Source organism: Podarcis gaigeae (assembly GCF_964106915.1).
Source record: "Podarcis gaigeae genome assembly, chromosome: 10".
Taxonomy (NCBI): Eukaryota; Metazoa; Chordata; class Lepidosauria; order Squamata; family Lacertidae; genus Podarcis; species Podarcis gaigeae.
In genome coordinates this window covers 71,463,698-71,480,011 of record NC_139686.1, presented here as the reverse complement: position 1 = coordinate 71,480,011, position 16,314 = coordinate 71,463,698, and the positions used below count along the sequence as shown (strand labels likewise).

At 43.6% G+C, this 16,314-nt stretch overlaps 1 protein-coding gene across 9 annotated transcripts in view; it reads right to left on the bottom strand.

The window, feature by feature from the left end:
• The window catches only part of CD36 (CD36 molecule (CD36 blood group)), a 70,926-nt gene that overhangs the window by 41,779 nt on the left and 12,833 nt on the right, over positions 1–16,314 (bottom strand). For 2 of the 9 annotated variants that reach the window (XM_083701560.1, XM_083701566.1), the window contains exons 2-3: positions 6,490–6,616; positions 5,494–6,079 (exon numbers count right to left, since the gene is read on the bottom strand). The exons of 4 other annotated variants lie outside the window; for them this stretch is intronic. The gene's annotated coding sequence lies outside the window, so the exon portion shown is untranslated. Of the gene's footprint in view, positions 1–2,052; positions 2,242–5,493; positions 6,080–6,489; positions 6,645–6,699; positions 6,920–16,314 lie in introns of those variants that run through there. 3 more of the 9 variants (XM_083701563.1, XM_083701562.1, XM_083701565.1) reach the window with 3 other exon arrangements.

The window sequence follows — 16,314 nt, the reverse complement described above, 5'->3', positions numbered from 1 at the left end:
TCTAGGAGTTGAGGGAGAAAACCAGCTTCTTGAAGTCACCTGGGCTGGCAAATGGCACATGAATTGCTACACAGTGCAACATAGTTTGTGTGCCTTGAAGGCTATCCAGTTTGTGCAAAATGCATCCTAGTGGGCACAACTGTTCAAACTCAGACATACTATTGGCATTGAACAAACTGCACCTGCTGCCAAATTATTTCAAAGCCCAAGTCAAGGTGCTGATGTGGATATATAAAACCTGCAGCATCTTGGGACCTAAATATCTGAAGGAGCACTTCCTTTCGTATCAACTTGCCCATGAGTTAAAATCCCTCTGGATACATAAACTCTGGGATGCGAACGCGACAAACCCAGAAGTATTTTTCCGGGTTTTGGAGGCGTGCATGTGCAGAAGTGCTTTACGCTCCACACGCATGTGCAGAAGCGGTCCTCTAGTTGCGAATTCCTTGGGATGAGGCCAGACCTCTGGAACAGATCCCATTTGTAACCGGAGGTATTCACAAGGATTTTAAAAGATGTATCACCAAATGTTGCAGAATTATGGAGAATTGGATTTAAGATTGGAAAAGTGAGAAACCCAAATTGACAGATTTGGCTACCCTGACATGGACAGGATTCCTTTCTGGTGGCTCCCTGTCTTTGGATCCTCCACCCACCTGCAAGGAGTGTTGTGTGCAGATTATGCTGCCCTTCCGCAGGCAGATAAAGGTGCAGCTACCTTCCCCATGGCTTCAGGAGGGGTTGAGGTTTTGTCTTAGAGAAAGCACTTCTGCTTATGCAAGGCAGGAAAGGGCACTCTCTTTATGCTGACCTCTCTCCTACTTAACCTCTTTGATTCCAAGGAAATGGAAACTATTTGGAAAGAATAGGTTGTGGCACAAAGTTGGGTGCGTGTGACAATATCAGCACATCAGGTGTCTTAACGTGGGCACTTATCTGTAACGAAAACCATCATTGGATAGAAACACACCGGGGGGAAAGAGGAACACCTGCAAGAATAAAAAGTGTTGATGCTGGAAGAACCCTTTGAGCAGATGTAGCCATTGTGGCGGCCCACCAGAAGTTGCTGGACTCTAAGTCCCATTGGCCACAACCAGCATGTTCAAAGATTATGGGACTGGTAGTCCACAGCAACTGGAAAGCACAATGTTGAAAACCCGTAAGAGTCCACAAGAGGATAGGGCCATACATACAAAGTCATTTCTCTCCAGTCAGATTCTACTTTACTTTGCATAGTTCCTTTATTTTTAAAAAATCCCACTGCAATATGCCTAAAATATTTCCAGGTCATTGTTTTCCTGCAGTGACCCTCCCATATGCAAAAGAAATATTGAATACAAGAGATTGACTCTGCCCTCCCTAGTTTTATGCTTTCCTGTGAGTGAAAACGCTTTTTAAGATGGTAATCTAGTTGCATCGTTCAAATTACATGTTTTAGATTTACTATGTAGTTATAAGGAAGAAAGGCTGGAGAGAGAATAAAACTAGAAACAAGGGGAAAACTTTGCATTGCTCAATCATAGATTTCAAAATGGTACTAACTTTGTAGCAGGCATGTTTAGAATTGCAGCATCACAGATTCACAAAGATAGAAAAGACTGCCACTTGTTCATACACTCATTAGCTTTAGAAATTAATTAGATGAAGTCATTTAGCTCAATCAGATTAGAAACATTAGAAACAAATTAAAACTTAGAATTTGAATGCATCTATCGACACTTGTTGACCTCTTAGAGTAATTTAAAAAACATTAATGCATACATGATTATCTGCAGGCCCAAATCCAAACAATATTTTGACATAAAAAAGACACCTATTCCCTAGTATCAAGAGGAGCACATAAAGTTATATGTACATTCACGTGAACACAAGTTAACATTTTCTCTTAGGAGTCCTCACATGTGAAGTTTCCTTTCATTAGAAATTTAACTTTCTAGATGAGTTTTGACACCTATCTCCCAGTCCACATAGCCCCTTGGCATCTAAGACCACTGCAAAGCTTATCCATTAGTTGAGGGCCTGCACCATCTTTGCCTGAAGATGCCAACAAACCTGGATGAAGAATGGATGAACTTCTCTCTCTCAATAGCCCTGCCAAAAGGAGTTGTAGAGTTGCAGAAAAGCTTGCCGAGCCCTTATTCACAGAGAAATTAGGTTGCTGTAGCAACCCTATAGCAACCTATGGCACCACAAGACTGCCCAGTTCTCCAAGAGTCCGTTGATCTTTCATCAGCCTCAGTAGGGACAAAAAAAGGCAAGTTGCAGAGACTTAAATGCCTGAGTGGCTTAATAGTCTCCAGAGATCAAGACTTACTGCCAGACGTCAGGACAGTAAACCCTCTCCCCTACTTTTCACAACAAGCACCGACCACAGCAGGCGTGGTGGTGGAATAAGACAAACTCACACTGCATCCAGTTCCCTTCTTCCAGTACAGTGGCCTTTAACCAAAAGGCAAAGTATCAAGTATATATTGGATTGGACAATCCAGGAGAACAGGTTTGAATGAAGAAATTACACTAATCACACTCAACAATTATGTGGCACTTTTGGTCTACAAAACTCTTCACAGATATTAACCTTAATACTTCACTAATCCTCTCCAATATACATGGGAGGTAAACAAAGAGGGAAGGTACAATATTTATTTCCACACTCAGTATACTAAAGCCTGCTCAGGTTACTACTTGAGAGAGAGGGGAAGACTGAGAGCACAAGACACACGGGAGAGCAAGGTTGCTGTACTGAAAAGTTGGCTTGGTAATAGTCTGAAGCTTAAGAACTTTACACAAAATTAACACTGCTGCCATCCCTCCAGTTCCCTGGTGGTCCATTACCAACCGAGTCAAGGCTTTCCCCCACCCAGTCAGTCTTCCTTAGTGTTGGCGTACAATTGCTACTTCAATCCAGAGAACTGTGATCTCTCCTGCACCTCCCAAGAGATTTAGGCGGTCTGATAACTCTAGGGTCCCTTGAAATCACTTGGAGATATGGCTGAAGGGCACGGCTTTATAGCAACTCTAGTTCTTCATGGGACAGTAAGTTTCAGAAGGCAGCACTGGGAAGCTAGTTTGACACCCTATTGGAGTTGTCTTTGGTCCTCCTCAGGGTACCATTTTGTCTACTATGAAGCCTCTAGGCCAGCTTGAGAGCCACCTTCCTAAGTCTAGATGCCAGTGAAGAGCAGAAGCAAATGTGGACAGAGAAACAAATGTGAATTTTAGGCTACTTTCTAGCCTAAACACATACTCCTCTCTATTCAGAACAGCAAGACTTATCAGAATTCAAGGACACATCACAGCCATACAAAAGCACAAGTTGTAAAGCCGGACCAGCAAGGATTGTGGTTGTGGCTGTAGGATTGCTCAGAGCCAAACTGCAGCCCTGTCTTTCAGTTCCCAAGCCTGATATTCCCCACCCATGAGATTCCTCTAGGTCACATAGTTTGAAATATCCAGCCAACAGTATGATGATTATTTCCAATGCCATTTCCCTTTTCATTGGATCTGGATGGAGCCGTGAAGTCCCTGAACATGTGCCAGAATCACTCATGCTCCAAACAACTGAGGTAAACTGAGGTTATCACACCTTGATAACACACGGATTAGATGACTGCAATGCACTCTTTGTGGGACTGCCCTTCAAGAAAGTTCCAAAGCTTCAATTAACATACCTTTTCTCTCCAGCAACTGCTTTGGCTTCCAGAATGTCTCATACAGAAGACTCACCTAGACTTACTTTTGTGTTGCAATTCTAGGCACAGGTCCAGACTTTAAAGCTCCATGTCTGAGTGGAGTGGGGCTTTTTACCCCCTCCCAGTGCTCTCCCCAGGAAAACCTGTGTTTTACCACTGTATCACAGACCTGCACCTGGAAAGCGTAGTACAAAAGGAAGTCTGGATGACCCCTGAGTCACTTCACTGGGTCCATCTAGCATGCCATTGTCTATACCAGGCATCCCCAACTTGTGGCCCTCCAAATGTTTTGGCCTACAACTCCCATGATCCCTAGCTAACAGGTCAGGGATGATGGGAATTGTAGTCCAAAACATCTGGAGGGCTGAAGGTTGGGGATGCCTGGTCTATACTGACCAGCAGTGGTTTTCCAGGTTTTCAGACAAGGTTCTCTTCCAGCCCCACCTGGGGGTTGAACTTGGGACTTTCTGCAGAAACATGTGCAGAGAAGGGCGACCAAGATGATGGGATCTGGAAATCAAGTCTTATAAGAAGCATTTGAAAGAGCTGGATATGTTCGGCCTGGACAAGATTAGACTGAGAGGGGATACAATAGCCAAGGGCTATCACATGGAAGACAGAACAAGCTGGTTTTCTCCTACTCTAGAAGATAGGACTCGAACCAATAGCTTCAAGTTACAAGAAAAGAGATTCCAACTAAATACACAGAAAATATTTCTGACAGTAGGAGCTGTTTGACAGTGGAACCATCTCCCTCAGGGGGTGGTAGACTCTCCTTCCTTGGAGGTTTTAAGCAGAGGTTGGGTGGCCATTAGTTGAGGATGCTGTAGCTGAGATTCCTGCATTGCAGGGGGTTGGACTAGATGACCCTTGGAGTTCCTTCCTATTCCACGATTCTTGCCTTTTTAGTCTCTTTTTTTTGGGGGGGGGAGAAGATCCTGCTTATTGTTTCACCTTGTTGTTTATTGTAAACCACTTCGTAAATTAAAATTTTGAAAATCAGTTTAAAAATAACTAGACAAATTGAGTACCACCACATTTTGTAGCTCTATAATGCTGCTGGAAAACATTTGTCTTCCTTTTCAAAATGGACATATTCCAGAAATATCAAGGAAAACAAAAGGATAAGATACAAGGCAGGCATATTTAAAAAAAGACCTCTATCCACCTGAAATGCCTAATATGGCAGATGGTTGGTACAGCATTTATTCCTTTTAGGCACTTTGTTCATTTGTCATAAAACAGCAGTGCAGAACTTCTTCCATGTGGGCCTAATTAGTCTGCCATTGAGTTGGTGAGAGTTTTGGGAAAGCCCCACCCCCCTGTCATACATAAGATGCAAATACATTACTTTTTAAAAGTGGGGTTGCAAGTACTATCGATCAGCTGATCTGCACCACGGTGTAGAGTACCCTGTGTAGCTCTTTGGGAGCACAGACAAATCAGGAGATGGTCAGGGCTTGCAGAGAGCCCTGCACAGTGCTTTGAAGCCCCAATGATCAATAGATTGTTGGGCCTTCAAAGTGCCACACGCCATGCATAGTTTAATTTCGAATCGCCCTTGTAAAATTCAGTCAGCATCAGACTGACAGGTGGGGCTGCCAATCTTTGCCCATGGGCAACAGGAGAGATAAGGATCTTGCCCACAGGCCAGATATAATATTCCACCTTGCCAAGCAAAGCATGTGTTACATGTAAGCAAATGGTTGAGCAACCATGGAAATCATTCAAGAACCATTTCCTACAAACCCAGAGCCAAGCTAGACTGGGCACATTCAAAACAAAATGTGCAGCCACTTACCCTTTAAACAGTTCCACTAAAGCTTCATTCATTTTTTTTTTTCTAAATATGGGGATGGAAGGAAATTGGTACTGTACTTTAAAAACAAGAAGGAGCATCCACAATTTCAGCAAAGGCAATAATAGGTCAGGAGTGCTCACAATGGTAAAATTAGCAATTTTTCATTGTCAAAGATATTACAAAGTTGTAGAAAAGTCTATTTTAAGTGTCAAAACAGTATGCCGGGTCCATGAGCAGTGAGCATAGGTTCTTCTGGTCCAGCTGTTCCTTCCCCGATGTTCACTTAACCAGAGAACCTTTTTGATGTTTCTCTCTCTTTTCCATTTCCATTCATTACAGTATGTTGTATCTAACCCAAGTCACCTTGTTTGCGCAAGGACAGTCACTTGTACAACAGAATGTCCCTTCTCTTCCCCATGCTCTCCCTATACATCCTCAAATCTGTTCCAGATAATTGAGGGAAGGGACATTCCATGGTGTAAATGCCTTGCACAAACAGGGGAACTTCATTGGATAAAACCAATGCTTATATGTCACCCAAAGGTTCTCCAGGCAGCTTCCAATGCTAATGCAGGATCTGAAACCACTGAAAAAAGAGAGCAGAAAACCATATGCAGCAAATAAAACCAGGAACACCAAAATATCATACACCTTAAGAATTCCAAGAACACCCAAAAGATCTTCAAATATTACTATAACATGTTTCAAGATTGAAAAGATTAGAAGACTCGAAAAGGTCTTCACCATTAGTGCTAGTCTTGGAAGTTAATTGCACAGCCATGTCCTACCACTGCAAAGACCCTCTTCTCTAATTGCCACCAGCCACATGTCCTTTGGTGAGAGCATCCAGAGAGGCCACACAGGTGTGCGTGGGAGGAGGTGATCCTTTAGGCAACTGGGTCCCAAGCCAACTCTCTGTTTACAGAGAGAACATTACCACTGTCTCAAGTAAACACTCTCCCTTCCCCTCCTTACAGTGTCCTCTTAAGAACCCACCAGCAAGATTGTCTCCAGTCCTCTTCCTTTTCTCCACTAACTTCACACGGGAGGAGAACTGTGGAGCTGCTGCTTCCTTCAAGGAGGCTGATTCAGTTTTGCCTGGAGACTCTGGTCCACAACAGCACTGAGAGACAAGGAAAGAGGAGGCACACCTGCTCAGACCAGATGAGCAGGCTAAAGCAGCACACTTGCTAGCCACTCACCTACCTGCTGAACAGTTGCCAAAGGAAGAGATTTCTGCCTAGAGTGATAAGATCTGATGGGAGCAAAGGATGCATCATAAGAGGAAATGGAAGGAAGGAAGGCACAGCAACACAGAGAAATGTCTTGACAGAGACACTGTACGATCCTCTCTCAGCCTGGCTGGCACACAATCTGCTCTCTTCTGCCCTTTTTTAAGCATTCAGTTAAAATGCAACTGAAGATGAGACTGTTTGGGGAAAGGGGGTGTCGTTATTCAACTTCACTTTTTGAAATTATATGCGGGGGGGGGGGAGAGAAATGAGATGAAAGCATAATGAACTGGCTGCTCCAGACCATAAGGTCTTGTAGCCTGCTTGCGGTGTGACAAGCAACCGCTCCCTGTAATTACATCCCTGTTCCCAAACAGACACACCCTCTCAGGAAGCAGTGGTTACAGCCACACTTTTGCAAGGGCATCGGAGTGGGGAGAAGCAAGCATGCCAGCAAAGCAAAGCTGGCTCGGGCTGTGACAGCAAGAGAGACTTTTATTAAAGAAAGCAAAGTCACAAGATCCCTTGGTTCTAGAGGGAGTTTCCTCTTTTTTAAAAAAAGGAAAAGGGACATAAAGCTTTTCTCTCTAGTTATGGTTTTGTGTATGATACACCATCACTGCACTCAATAAGGTTATTTCATACATGGTATCACAGCTGCCTAAATCTGCACAGCTGCCCTTCTGAAATTCTCTGTTTCCAATTTTAAGCACACCAATTTTGCTTCCGCAAATAAGGGTGCCAAACTGGAAACAGCTGGGGTAGGTTGAAAGACAACAACACCCTAGCTCAAGAGATCTCTTAGGAACCCAAAGAACATGGATTTACAGGGGTGCAGCCAGCTCAGGGACTTGTCAGGCCGTCATGTCTAAAGCAATAACAAACATGCTCAACAATTACTCAGATCATGAGAACACAAGAGTTCTGCTTGGTCAGAGAAAAGGCAGTTCAGCACCCTGTTTCCTACATTGGACAAAGAACAGCTAAACCCAGGATACCAAATAAACACCATTATATTTCTATCATGGTCGCATACACAATGTCTGAAAGTCAGTGTTGCAAAGTTAATACAACTGCTTGGCAATATTGTCATTTTTTAACGTTAACGCTATGCTATGCTGCATTTAACAGACTGACACCTTTTCCCCTACAAACTTGCCTAAATCTGGAGAACAGAATTTAAACTTGGGGGGAAATGAGAAACCGGGAAACATCAAAATTGACACATTTTCCCATCCCCTAGTGATTACCCAGTATGGACACACAAATTGTGTGACTCACCAATCTGAAGGCAGCCCACCAGTCATGTGCTTTATGACCAGCCAGGGCTTGTAAGCTGTATCTCACATTGTGATTATATCACAAACAACTGGCAGGTCATTAAATGTTGATGCTTCACAAGGTCCAGATGGGTGCATAATGAAGACTCCACAGACTGTAGGGCTATGGGGTTTGAGGGCTATCGACCAGGAAATGGCAACTACTAAAAAAATATCCACTTCCATAGGAGCCAACTGCAAGGGGCTGAGGTCCCTTCACCCTCCAATAAAATATATGAGAGGGCAGCCCCAAGTCGATGGGCACTGCCATCCAAATGACATGCATGCGTCATGACTTGTGATGGATTATGTTGCTCTCCCCCCAAATATTTTATTCAAGTTGGCACCCCTGTCCACTTCTGTAGTTCAGGGGAGAGGAAAAATTTCCTAGCCCTGTGGTATCTCTGCTGTGTTGTCTGTTTTTATATTCTAATCACCCACCTCTATTTTTTTTTCTATTTAAAGGAAGTTGACTCTTTCTGCAAACATCAGAGAAGCAATGAACTGTCAGAAAACTGTGAGAAGACCTGTTCCCGCCTTCCCTTTGAGATATGAAGCAAACAGGACAATGAATTCATTTCAAACAGGATAAAGGGAGCATATAAAGGTCACCACTAGTTTCCAGAAACAGCTGGCAACCAAGAAAGGGGTCTACTTGCAGTCACACCTCTAGAGTGCTCACCCCAAGAAAGCTGACCTAACCTTATCACGTTTAAAAAACCTTGTGTCTCGTGATTTTATACAATTGCTATGCTTTTACAATTTACTTCTGCTTTGTTTTTATGCTATTTTAATGTATGTTACTTCAACTGCCTGGATTTATTAGCTACTTTAAAAGCATCTCTGCTGAAAGGCAGGATAAAACTTCCTTGCTTAAAATGGAATGAACTTCATTCCATGGTATGGAATGAACCTGTGGCCTGTATCTGACCCCCTTAAAAAATGGGCAAAGACCATCAAGGCTCCCCCAAGCTTGTCACTGAAAAATAGTTTTATTCTGAAAAAGATGAATATTTCTGGAGATCCCTCATGGTGATACCAAAAGTGTTTTGCAGGGCCCCCAAATTGTCTCACAAAACAAAACAAAACAAAACAAAACAATGAGCAATAAAATGGCTTAAAATACTGTTGAAAAGCTGATAAGATCTTCTGGAAGGCAGCTTTGAGAACAGCAGTTCTTGCCATGCCTGTTTCTATTCTCTGGCCACACGAACGTATATTATGGGGTGTTAGGGTGTTAGGGAAAGAGTAGTACCTCTGGCAGGGGCCACGTTGGAGTAGTACCTCTGGTGGATTGAGCGGAGGAGACCAATAGTGGGTCCAACAGTCAAGGTGGTGGTTTCTGAATGTGCAGTAGAAGAAATTGAGGGGCAGATGGGGCTTGTCCACCTGAGAAGGCAGCCCAGGGACATCTTCAGGAGAAGAAAGGACTCAGGAGTAAACCCTACACAAATCCAAAGTGCACTGCCTAAGATGGTTGAGTGGTGCCTTGCACGCTTCCTTCTGGCAACTCCTGCAGCCAAGCTGGTGCCAAACAACTTGCTCTGCTTTCCTTTGGACCACATCAGTGAGGCTGAGGGACGTGGGTTATTGTGTGGGCAGCCCAGGATCTCCATGCACACTGCCCAGCCTTGCGCCCCAAGGAGGTCACTTTGGTGCTGCTATCACTCCATTCACCTCAAGACAGACAAATGCCAACAAATTATGATGTTGCAGCCCTTAGTCCCCCAAACATGCTAGCTACCTGTGCTTTGATAAAATAATAAAACAATGGTCATCAGTACAGAAATTTGATCACTTCATCTTGTGCTTTTATCTTGTATTTTTATGCTGTGAACCGCCCTGATATTTATGGGTGAAGGGCGGTGTACAAATTTAATAAATAAATATAAATCAATAAAAATTTAAAGGCATCTACCTAATATACACTTTTCAAAACAAGATGCAAACCGAAAGGAAGCCTTTTAAAATTCACACAGCTCTGAATTTTGCAATGCAGCTCTTCAGCCAAACAATGCATAAAAAATGTGCATACTGAGGTAATAATAATAATTATTATTTATATCCTACCCTCCCCAGCCGAAGCCGGGCTCAGGGCGGCTAACAACAATAAAATAATACAACATTCTAAAATCTTTTCATTATAAAATTAATTCAAATCAAATTGATGGCAACCATTGGGCTAGCATTCTGTGAAGATTGCCAAAGGTGGGAGTCAGGCTGTGCCCTGACCAAAGGCCTGGTGGAACAGCTCTGTCTCGCAGGGCCTGCGGAAAGATGTCAAGTCCCGCAGGGCCCTAGTCTCTTGTGACAGAGCGTTCCACCAGATCGGGGCCACAGCCGAAAAAGCCCTGGCTCTGGTTGAGGCCAGCCTAACCTCTCTGTGGCCTGGGACCTTCGAGATGTTTTTGTTTGAAGACTGTAAGTTCCTCTGTGGGACATACCAGGAGAGGCGGTCCCGTAGGTACGAGGGTCCTAGGCTGTATAGGGTTTTAAAGGTTAAAACCAGCACCTTAAACCTGATCCTGTACTCCACCGGGAGCCAGTGCAGCTGGTATAGCACCGGGTGAATGTGATCTCACAGCGAGGACCCCGTAAGGAGTTTCGCCGTGGCATTCTGTTTTGTTTTTTAAATAATATTTATTGCTTTTAAGGATTACAAAAAAGGGAAAGAAAAGAAAAGAAAAGAAAAGAAGACAAAAGAGGGGGGAAAGACAATACAATACAATATATAGACAATACAAAACACAACCTAAACCCATTAAACTAAACACATTAAACTAAACTAAACAAAACCCAATCCCTAACCCTAAATGAAAAAAAAAAATTTAAAAACATACATCACATCTTTTCCATACTCTATTTTTCATTCCCTTGTTTCCTCGACCTCCTCTCACCTCCCTTTTTGTATTCCACTTCTGTTAATTGTTTCAGCAAATCCTTTCCATCTTCCTCTATTTTTATCATATTATAAATAACATATTTTTTAACCTTATTTTCCATTAAAACTAAAATACTTATATATGCTTAACTCCTTATAACATTTCTGCTAAGGCCATAAAATATCATTCCACCATTTTTCTATCACTCATTAATTTTGCAATATTTCTATATATAAACTTTAAATTTTCCAATCTTCTTCCACCATCTCCTCTCCCTGGTTTCGGATTCTGCCAGTCCTTTCCGTCAATTCCATATAGTCCATTAACCTGGAGATCTTATGTCCGAGGCTCTTAACTCTTTTCCAGGTCCCTTCTGCAGGTCTTCTTCATATTCTTTAATGTTAAAGAGCAAATCTCGGGAAAACTCCAACCTAACAATACTTTTATTCCTTCTGGACAGGTCAGCCAAATTTCCATAGTTGAAGCTAAGATCCATAGAGTATTTCAGGACATGTTTCAAGATTCCTCCAAATCCAAAGGCCCCCAAAACTTCAATCTCCTCACCCAAGTCCATGTCCCAGAAGTCAGTTAATCCCTGCATAGAGGGATCTTTCCAACTTTCCTTCTTCAGTCCGAGCCGGGATCCAATCCTCAAAATCTGACTTTTTCTAGATTCAATCATAAAAGGCCTCAACTTGTAGTCCTCAATTTGCTTCTGTAAGACTAAGGATCCCACTTGTATTATTTTAGGTGCTTTCTTCTTCTCCTCTACAATTTGTCCTGCCAAAATAGATTCCTGTACCAAGTCCTGAATTATTTCTGTGTTGGTGCTCACTCGCTGTGGCATTCTGCACCCGCTGGAGTTTCCGGGTCAGTCTCAAGGGCAGCCCCACGTAGAGCGAGTTACAATAATCAAGTCTGGAGGTGACCTTCGCATGGATCACTGTGGCTAGGTCAGGGCGAGAGAGGTAAGGAGCCAACTGCTTAGCTTGGCGGAGATGAAAAAATGCCACCTTTGTTATAGCTGCAATCTGCGCCTCCATGGAAAGGGAGGTGTCGAAGATTACACCCAAACTCTTGATGGATGGTGCTGGCACTAATTGCGCCCCCGCAAGAGATGGGAGTTGCCCCCCCAATCCCATATGGTCCCAACCCAGCCAAAGGACCTCTGTCTTTGAAGGATTTAACTTCAACCTGCTCCCACGTAACCATCCAGCCACAGCTTCCAAACATCTGATCAGTGTGTCTGGGGCTGAGTCAGGATGGCCATCCATCAATAGAGTTGATGCATCAGATAGAGTTGGGTGTCATCAGCATACTGGTGGCAGCCCAGCCCAAAACTCTGGACAAGCTGGGCGAGGGGGCACATAAAGATGTTGAAAAGCATCGGGGAGAGTATTGCACCCTGAGGAACTCCACACACCAAGGAGTGGCGCGATGACAATCCCCCCCCAAGCGCCACCCTCTGTCCCCGACCAGAGAGAAACGAGCGCAGCCATTGAGGGACTGTGACCTGGATCCCCACATCGGCAAGGCGGTGGTCCAGGAGTTTGTGATCGACCATGTCAAAGGCTGCTGACAGGTCTAGAAGAGTCAGCAGCCCCGACCCGCCTTGATCTGGCTCCCTGCGGAGATCATCTGTTAGGGCGACCAGGGCCGTCTCGGTCCCATGACCAGTGCGGAATCCGGACTGGAATGGATCCAGAGCCAATGTTTCATCCAGAAACCCACAAAGCTGTTCAGCAACCGCTCTCTCAATCACCTTACCCAGGAACAGAAGATTTGAAATCGGGCGGTAATTGGGTAGATCTAAGGGATCTAATGATGTTTTCTTTAAGAATGGGCGCACCACTGCCTCCTTCAGTTCCCCTGGGAATGTCCCAGTGCCAAGGGACAAATTGATGATATCCCCTGGGGGGCCCACACCTTGTCTAGACACGCTCTAATCAGCCAATACGGGCACGGGTCAAGAGGACAGGTGGTGGGCTTTCCAGCTCGGAGGAGTCTGTCTACATCGGCTGGGAATATCCGGTCAAAGTGGTCCAATACTGGACCCGAGGTACGGTGTGCATAGCTATGTACATATTAGTGAAAACATACATGCAACACTGCACAAAATTGGGGAGCATAGCTTTGCAAAAATTGTATGCATTAGGCATACAAATATTAGGAGAAACTCACACTGAAATAATGAAATTTCATGAAAACTTTTTTAAAAATCAATTTGCAAGCTGATGCAGAAATGTGGAAAACTGAAGACTAGAAAAATGAGAAACTGACCTATTTGCCCATCTCCAGTCAAGAGCAGGCAGGGTAGGCTTCTAGCCCTCCCATATCAAGTGCTAATAGAGCCAGGATTTTTTAAAATAAAAATAATCCGTTCTATGGGAAAACGTTCTGAATATGCAAGACACGTTTCTACATGTAAACTATTCCTGTTGAATCCAAGTTGCCACAGAATAGCCCAAAGTGAAAACAAACAAGGCCATTCCCACAGAGTTCCCATCAGCAGATATGGGATTTTAGGCAATGTTGAGAAAACATTCCCTTAATAGTCTGGAGAACCTGTATTTCTTACAGACACTGTTTTGACACACTTGAGTGGCTACTAGGAATGGTGGATAAATTCAATTCGGGTTTTATTTAAAGGCAAACCTACCTATTGTGCACATTCCAAAACAATAGGCAAACTGAATCCCTTTAAATTTACCCTTCTCCAAGGCAGTTCTCCAGACATGCACACAAAAATACATCATGTTTTGCAGAAATACGAAGATTAGAGCAAAGTTGCATACAGGAGGAAAACTGCTCTAAAATGCCGGTGAATCTTCCAGAGAACTTTTAAAAAATAAACTGATGTGGAAATGTAAAAAAGCTGTATTTGAGACTGGAAAGGTAAGAAAAGCAAAAGAAAGCAAACTAATAGATTTGCCCATTCCTACTGGATACAGGAGCAAGTTAAACAGGGCAAGTACTATGTCTTCAGCAAGAAGGAACAGCTGTTTACCTGTGTTGGCAAAAGGAAGAACTTTTTTACCCAAGCTGATTTCTTTAACATAGACCATAATGACAGATATGTTATCAACCACAGCTATTCAACACACGTGTTTTTATTGGGGGTATTGAACAGCCTTTGAACTTTGGCTGGAGCCATGTGCCATTGCATGGCAAGAATTGGTACCTGAAGGAGCTTTTCTACCCATCCAGATTTCATTCCGTATTCTGTCCATTAGACCATATAAAGTTATATCACTGTAAATTGTGAATTGCTTTCAGCACAGACATGCAGCATGCATGAAACAGGCAAAGAAAGACAAAATGCTTTGACTAGGTCTCTAAGAGCAGAGGCCCATCTAGTCCAGCATCCTGTTCTAACAGAGGCCAGCAGAGGCCAACAGGAAGCTCAACAGTCCTCCTCCTACTTGTGGACCACAGCAATGGGTATTCGGAGACACAGGACCTCCGACAGTGGAGGGAGGACATAGCCAGTGTGACTAGCCTTATCCCTCATGAATGGTCTTACATTTTGCTTCCACAGCTAAAACAATTTGTAGTAACCTAAAGAGATCATTAGGGATGCGGGTGGCACTGTGGTCTAAACCACAGAGCCTAGAGCTTGCCGATCAGAAGGTCAGCGGTTCGAATCCCCATGATGGGGTGAGCTCCCATTGCTTGGTCCCTGCTCCTGCCCACCTAGCAGTTTGAAAGCACGTCAAAGTGCAAGTAGATAAATAGGTACCGCTCTGGCGGGAAGGTAAACGGCATTTCTGTGCGCTGCTCTGGTTCGCCAGAAGTGGTTTAGTCATGCTGGCCACATGACCCGGAAGCTGTACGCCGGCTCCCTCAGCCAATAAAGCGAGATGAGCGCTGCAACCCCGGAGTCGTCCGCGACTGGACCTAATGGTCAGGGGTCCCTTTACCTTAAAGAGATCATAAGGAGAAAGCCATTCAGCAGTCCCTCGGTTGATGGTATGCCCACACTGCAAGGCCCTTTTCACTTTGTCAGAGTTTGGAGCTCATGGGGGAAACAGAAGCACTGTGGATATTTTCTTGAAGTGGCAATGAATGATAATCGGAGGACAGGCCAAGATTTCTCAAGAGGTCATTGAGACATGTTGACTTGGCTCTTCTTAATCATCAAATTCCAAGCATGTGACAGAAAGCAACACAGAGGCATTATTGCTTGTTATTAAAAGCTCAGAAGAGAAAGGAACAGATTCAATGAGGTCTGCAGAAAATCAAACCGCATTCTTTATCAGGCGCCTGAAGACTTATAAGAAAAACATTCAGATAAGTGCTGGGGCGATAAGGCCTCTTAACAACATTCATCTTTCAGAAATCATGGAGCATTAGGTCCAAGTAAAGTTACTGGTAATGAATGCGTAGTTAATCTACAAATTTTCATGCACTTGCACCATCCTCAAGATAAGGAGGGAGACTCTCTGCTCTCCCTGCTCACCTGGAGGAAATTCTTACCACTGCAGGTGACTAGGTTAACTGCCTATTATTTTTATGGGTTAAAGTAATGCCAATCTAATAATGCTCATTTTCCTTGCAATCCAACCACCACACAATTGGCTGAAGTGATTTGGGTACAATATATGCTGCCCTCACAGCAGGATTTCCCATCTTTTGGATTGTTTCATACATCACATGGACATGGCAAAACCTTTGTTATCCAACATGCCTCTGCTTGTCGGAAACTCCCCGTTTTCTGCCTCATGCTCCCATGTAGTGCACGTACATACAGAAGAGGCTTTTTTGTGTGCTTGCAACATCATTTTACCGCCCACATTTTACAGGCACCCTTAAGGAAACAAACCTAGGCTGTAAAACAGCCCTCAAATATGGAGAAGAGCACACTTACCATTATACAAGTATCAAAACATATATGACGTGCATAGATAATTTCTGAAGAAAACAAGATGGAAAGAGTGAGATGGATCTTATTTCTATTTTGACACACGAGCAAGTGGGGAAAGCCAGAAGCATTTTCTTACCCCTTTCATGTCCTCTGGCATGGTCATAAGTTCAGAAATTTGCAAAATGAAAACCGGATGGAGAGGAAAGGGTAGAAGCAGAAAGCCAATGCTTCCTGAACTAGAAAATGTGCTAAGTGGGACAATAACATTGAGGAACACGTTGTCCCCACTCCTAACATTTCTGGTCTAGCAAAATTTGATCTTATGAAATAATATTCTATCAGACGAAGCGAGAAGGCAAGAGAGAGATTCTATCAGGGGGAAAATACAGCCCAGAAACTATTTAGTCTTTCGTTAAACAGCTAAACCAAAAACCAAAAGAAAACCACCAAATGCCAAAGCTCTAGTAAGCAGCAGCTAATGAAACACAGCACTTATTCCCTAAATGTTTACTTAATAAACTGGG